Here is a 7,566-nt window from a genome sequence, read left to right on the forward strand (position 1 = left end):
CAACCAAGTACAAACCAAGATTTTGCAAGGTCTTATTTGCTTGATTTATGATTTTTCACGTATGATACCTTTAAATTTTAGAAGAAAAGGAGGTGGTTTTGGTTGATTGAAATGATTATTGTCGAGGGCATAGTTATTTTTATGTAAAATGAAGGACAATGCTACGTCGAGAATGTTTTTTTTTTTTATTTTAATATCATTAGATCATGTGTGTCTTTCATATTTCATAAAAATTGATATATATATCGATGATTCAAAAAATAATATTTGATTGTATCGAGAAAAATACTCGAGATACATCATTTATATGGGGATCCGGACGCTAATCAGTTCTTACTCGTCATCAGGATCAATTTACTAATCAAGTAATTAGGGTCATAAAATTTTTTTCTTTTTTAATGCGGAATGTAGTGAAATCAAACTAATATACAACTCAGTATAAAATAAAGTACAAGTCCTGTACCGTCTACAAATCAGTAAAAACGAAGGTTCAACATCTAATTATCAAGTGTCATAACCCTATATACATCAAAGTCCGAAGTCTCCACTCTATCACGACCTCTCCTCATCTCCTGGACCCTGATCCTGTCCCACATGTTGTCATGTACACATACAAACAAGACAACAGCCGGATAATTCCGGTGAGGATATAATCCCAGTATAAATCAACGAAACATGCAATCATATAAACAAATATAAAGCATGTAACAGATAACAGCAATATGTATCAAAATCTGAAACATAATCAATATCAGACTGTCGACAATACTCGTAACTCTACAATTCAGACTAGACTCAATCCTAGTCTAGGGATCCCGGTTTCCAGAAGTTGGCATTCCATATCGATCACCAGTAATAGAAGAAATTCCGATTCTATCAACATCGATATGGTATCGATCACCAGTAATAGAAGAAGCTCTGATTCTATCCACATCGATATAGTATCGATCACCAGTAATAGAAAAAACTCCGATTCTATCCACATCGATATGATATCAATCATCAGTAATAGAAGAGTTACGATTCTATCCACATCGATACAGTACCGATCACCGGTAATAGAACAAGCCACATTTCTATCCACATCGATAGCCAACCATCCGGTGACAGACTTTGGCACTATCGCCAATACACTATCTTGTGACATCGTTCAATGTGCCCGTGGCGATCCCGCCACTATCAGGCACTTCTGTCGCAAGATTACTCGTTTAATACCTGCTATCTATAAATCAAGAGAACAAGTACATCAATCAAATCAATGCAAATATCAATGCAATAAAGTAAAGTATGTGATTTAGGGAAACTCAAGTCTAAACCGACTTAAGTCGATCTCCCAATACCACATTGACTTATACCTTTCGTTTGTAGTCTCGGTCTGAAGCAATATCAATTCTGAACTCAAGACTGTCTCTGTAATCTGAAACGACATATTGAGAATCATAATATCAATATTCCATTCTCAATTCAACACTGAATCTGATTAATCCGGATTTAATTCAAATAACAGCATAACGGTACAATCTCAGTATCCCCGTCAATACCATATCAACAGACATCAATTACAAATCATAACTCATATCCGATACAATTTGTTATCCATTCATAATCCAAATCTGTCCGATTTCAGATCAATATAATCAGAAAATCATAACAATTCCATAATCAGTCCGTTTTTTAATTTGACTTCGATTCTATGATGTCTAACATGTCAAGAACATCATATATGAATTCCATTCAATTCTGACAACATCATAATTTCAAAACATATCAAAACGTAGCAAAACTTACGTCCATTTGTAGCCTACGTCGATAGGATTGCAGTAATGAAGTCAGATTACAATTCGGACAGACGAATTTAGAACGATTGTAACTTGAAGCACAAAATCAATTTTCCTTCGGAGACCCTCGGTTCTTCTTCTGAGGAAAGATTTGCATGTACATATATATATATGTATATTACCAACGTTGCATAATACACCACATGTCGATTTTTCCTTTTGTATGACTCGCGCATATGCGCGACATTACTGGCGCATATGCGCGAGACCTACGGGTCTCGGCCTTGGCAGCTCGCGCATATGCGCGACTCATTTCTGCGCATATGCGCGAGGTCCTCTGGACGTCACTTGCACAGGCTCGCGCATATGCGCGACATCTTCCGCGCATATGCGCGTGGTCTTCTGCCTGATTGGCGCATGTGCGTGAATCCGGTCACGCATGTGCGCCAATGCTACTGCCATCGCACATTAATTTTCACATGCGATCTCATTTCGTGTCTCGGTTATCCCTTTTATAATTATCTCGATTAAAATATATTATCGTAATTTAACACGATATCAAATCTCGGGCATTACATTTCTTCCCCCTAAGATATGATTTCGTTCTCAAAATCACAGATCGTCAAATCATATCATTAAGAAGGCATGTAATTAAAACCGTATAAACATTTACATAAGTGAAACAATGCTGTGAATTCTTGTCTCATATCTGATTCAGTTTCCCAAGTAGCTTCTTCAATGCCATGACGAGTCCATTGAACTTTCACAAGAGGAATCGTCTTTGTTCTGAGCTGTTTTTTTTTTCGATCGATAATCCGAATCGGTTTCTCGACATAACTCAATGTCTCATCCAGCTCGGTCTCGTCTGGTTGAATAACGTGAGAATCATCAGGGAGGTATTTCCGCAGCATAGATACATGAAAAACATCATGTATCCCCGATAATGAAGGTGGCAAGGCGAGTCGATAGGCACGATCTCCTATCTTTTCGAGAATCTCATATGGACCAACATATCGTGGAGACAATTTCTCTTTCTTCCCAGATCTAACCACACCTCTGAATGGAGAAATCTTCAAAAATACTCCGTCTCCTGCCTCAAATATCAATGGTCTACGTCGAAGGTTTGCATATTTGGCTTGTCGGTCCTGTGCTGCCTTCATTTTCTTCTGAATCAGTTTCACTTTTTCTGTCATATCTTTGATCATATCAGGTCCAGTCTCAGGAACTTCAGAGATATCATCCCAATAAAGAAGGGATCGACATTTCTTTCCGTACAACGCTTCGAATGGTGCCATCTCAATACTCGTTTGATAGCTGTTGTTGTACGAAAACTCACAAAGAGGCAATGCATCTTGCCAGTTAGTGCTAAAGTCAAGCACTACAGCTCTCAACATATCTTCCAATGTCTGAATCGTTCGTTCTGACTGTCCGTCAGTCTGAGGATGATATGCGGTACTCAGATGTAACTTCGTACCGAGAGCTTGCTGCAGGCTCTGCCAGAAGTGCGAAGTAAACCGAGGATCACGGTCTGAAACAATCGACTTCGGCACTCCGTGCAATCTGACCACTTCCTTGACATAGATATCGGCCATCTGATCATATCGGTACGTCATTTTGTATGGAATAAAACATGCTGATTTGGTCAATCGATCAATCACAACCCAAATCGCATCACAACCTCGGAAGGACCTCGGTAACTGTGTCACAAAATCCACATGGAAATGTGATCTCATTTCCATTCAGGAATTGACAAACTCTGTAACAATCCTCCTGGTTTCTTCCTCTCAGCTTTCACCTGTTGGCAATTCAGGCACTTGGCTACAAATTTAGTAACATCAGATTTCATTTGCTTCCACCAATATTGTGTCTTTAAATCATTATACATTTTCCTGCCACCAGGATGAATGCTAAAACGACTGTTGAGCGCTTCTGCTAGTATTCGTTGTCTCAAATCCGAAACATTCGGCACAACAAGACATATATTCACATACAAAATACCATTTTGAACCTGATATTCCGATCGATGTCCAGCTCTGACCATAGCAATCGACTTCTGTATATTCTGATCAACTTTCTGAGCTGCTTTAATTCTCAAAATCAGCTCTGGTTCAGCCTGAATCGCATATAATCTTAGAGGCTAAAAGGCTCATCCAGACAAACAGCAGTCTTCAATCAAATTCGAAACACCCATAGTCGATAAGGATAGAGAACATACCTTTCGACTCAGTGCATCAGCTGCTGCATTAGACTTTCCTGGATAGTATTTGATTTCACAATCGAAATCCTTTAGCAAATCAAGCCATCTTCGTTGTCTCATATTCAGCTCGGATTGTGAAAACAGATATTTCAAGCTTTTGTGATCAGAATAGATCTCAAACTTCTCACCGTACAGATAATGTCGTCATATCTTCAATGCAAAGACGATGGCTGCCAATTCAAGATCATGAATTGGATAACGAGATTCATGGGGTTTCAGCTGTCTAAGGCATACGCAATCACATGCCCCCGCTGCATCAAAACACAACCCAATCCGCGGTGAGATGCATCACAATAAACAACAAAATCACCAGTACCTGACGAGATAGTCAGCACTGGAGCACTGGTCAATCTCTTCTTCAATTCGAGAAAACTGGTCTCACATTCCTCAGACCAAACAAATGGAGCATTCTTCTGAGTCAATTGTGTAATTGGTTTGGCAATACTGGAAAAATCTTTGATGAATCGACGGTAATATCCTGCCAAACCCATAAAGCTGCGTATCTCTGGTACAGATGTCGGTCTCGGCCAAGAAATCACTGCCTCAACCTTACTGGGATCAACAAATATCCCGTCTCCGGATATAATATGCCCCAGAAATACCACCTGTTTCAACCAGAACTCGCATTTTGACAATTTAGCATACAATTTCTCTGCCCTTAAAATTCTCAACACAGTTCTTAAATGCTCAGCATGCTCCATCACATTCTTTGAATAGATCAAAATATCATCGATGAAAATAATCACAAAATCATCGAGATATTTCTGAAAGACACGGTTCATTAATCCCATAAATACCGCTGGTGCATTCGTCAAACCAAACGGCATGACAATAAATTCATAGTGTCCATACCTGGTTCTGAATGCTGTCTTTGAGATATCAGAATCCCTGATGGTATCCAGATCTCAGATCGATCTTGGAATACACCGAAGAACCTTGCAACTGATCAAATAAATCATCAATACGAGGCAATGGATATTTATTCTTTACCGTTGCCTTGTTCAGTTGCCGGTAGTCGATACAAAGTCTCATGGAACCGTCTTTCTTTCTCACAAACAGTACTGGAGCGCCCCAAGGAGAAACACTCGGTTTGATATATCCCTTGGCCAGTAAATCCTCCAACTGTTCTTTCAACTCTTTCAACTCAATCGGTGCCATCATGTACGGAGCCCTCGAAATCGGAACTGTTCCTGGCATCAACTCAATGCTGAAGTCTATCTCTCGAATCGGAGGCAATCCAGGAATCTCATCTGGAAAGACATCAGCAAGCTCACACACCACTGGCAAGTCCGCCAATGATGGGCTCGACTTCAGTAAATCAACTGAATATACCAGGAATCCATCCGCTGCTTTCTGCAATAATCGAGTCATATTTATTACAGATATCAAAGGAATTCTAGCTCGAGAACCCTTACCGTAAAATTTCCACTCCTCAGTCATTTCAGGTCTGAATCGAACAATCTTGTGGAAACAATCGTCTGTAGCCCGGTACTTGGTCAACGTATCGATATCGATAATACAATCAAAGTCAGATATCCCAAGTACAATACAGTCTAACTCAATTTCATGCCCATCATACTGCAGTATACACGATCTAACAGATTTCACTGATATCAAACCCGTCCCTAAAGGAGAAGAGACAGACACTACCGCAGATAATGACTCGATAGGCAAAGAATGTATCAAAGCAAATCGCTCAGATATAAATGTATGGGATGCACCAGTATCAATCAATACATAAGCAGGATAACTAGAAATAAAACAGTTACCTGCAACAACATCATCAGGTGCATCCTGTGCCTGCTCCTCAGTCAAAGCAAACACTCGGGCCTGCTGTCTAGGAGGCTGGCTCGCTGTCTGGCTCCCTCCTGGCCATGGCTGTGACTGGGTAGGCGGTGCTGGCTGGAAGGAATGAACGGCAGAAGATCGTCTCCCTGTCTGAGCCACTAATCTAGATGACTCAGCGGCCTGGGATCCCTGGGCACTTCGCTGTGGACACACTCGGGCAAAGTGTCCATGCTGTTTACAAATGCGGCGGTTGCCAAACACTCCTCGGCACTGTTCTGTGGAATGCTTCCCTTCACAAGTGCTACAGTAAGGTCCTGTATAACTCTGGCCTTGACCAGTCTGTCTCGAGCCACTCGAACTGGATGAGCTACTTCCAGATTTCTTGAATTGCTTTCTCTTAGCTTTCAGGAAATCTTTCTTCCCACTACCACTGCCGCTTTCATATCGAGAAGATGGTGGAGACATCTGTGATCTTGGTGCTGCAGGCACAAACGAAGCCTCTTTCTGTCTCATCAGACCGGCTTCGGCTCCCTTGGCTCGGTTCAAGGCATCAGTAAAGTTGTTTGGCCTCCCGGTATTCACCAAGGTAAAAATTTCAGGATTTAGGCCATTTATGAACTGGTCCGCAACGGCCTCATCATGTTCAGCTACGTGGGGAGCAAATCGGAGCAGTGTAGAGAATTTGGCTACATATTCCTCAATGTTTAGCTGGCCCTGCCTCAAGTTTGCAAACTCGGCTCCCTTGTCCTTTCTATACGACACTAGAAAGAACCTTTGATAAAATTCAGTTCTAAAGACATTCCAGGTGATAATCGTACATCGTTGCTCCAAGACCCGCTTTGTGGTAATCCACCAGTTCTTTGCCACATCATGTAACTGGTGCCCTATCAGCTTCACCCTCTTCTCATCAGTATAGTCCAGGACTCAAACAACATCTCGATATCATCTAACCAACTCTCGCATTCCACTGAATTCTCAGTACCCTTCACAGTGGGTGGATGGAACGATTGAAATCTCTTTAACAAGCTTTCCATTGGAGTAGCTGTAACATCCATTGAAGGATTTGAAGTACTACCTTGTTCAGGTACTCTTCTCGGAGGCATATCTGATAATCAAAAGGATTAGTAATCCCAATATACAAATATGTTTCAGTCCTCCTCCGATCATCTTACTGCTGATCCAGAATCGGTGCTGATCCATTCTCAATAACACATGTTTTCAAATCAAGTCAGATAAGCAGATAAACATGAATTATAAAGCAGTAAATCATGCTAGCAATCAAAAGCAGGAAAGAAAACCTCAATCTACCCCGCTCACTAGCTCCTATCTCAGTCTCAAGGATCTATCGCTCTGATACCACCTGTTGTGGGGACCCGGACGCTAATCAGTTCTTACTCGTCATCAGGATCAATTTACTAATCAAGTAATTGGGTCATAAAATTTTTTTCTTTTTTAATGCGGAATGTAGCGAAATCAAATTAATATACAACTCAGTATAAAATAAAGTACAAGTCATGTACCGTCTACAAATCAGTAAAAACGAAGGTTCAACATCTAATTATCAAGTGCCATAACCTATATACATCAAAGTCCGAAGTCTCCACTCTATCACGACCTCTCCTCATCTCCTGGACTCTGATCCTGTCCCACCTGTTGTCATGTACACATACAAACAAGACAACAGCCGGATAATTCCGGTGAGGATATAATCCCAGTATAAATCAACTGAAACATGCAATCATA

This window comes from Primulina tabacum, chromosome 9, assembly GCF_025594145.1.
Source record: "Primulina tabacum isolate GXHZ01 chromosome 9, ASM2559414v2, whole genome shotgun sequence".
NCBI classification, from domain to species: Eukaryota; Viridiplantae; Streptophyta; class Magnoliopsida; order Lamiales; family Gesneriaceae; genus Primulina; species Primulina tabacum.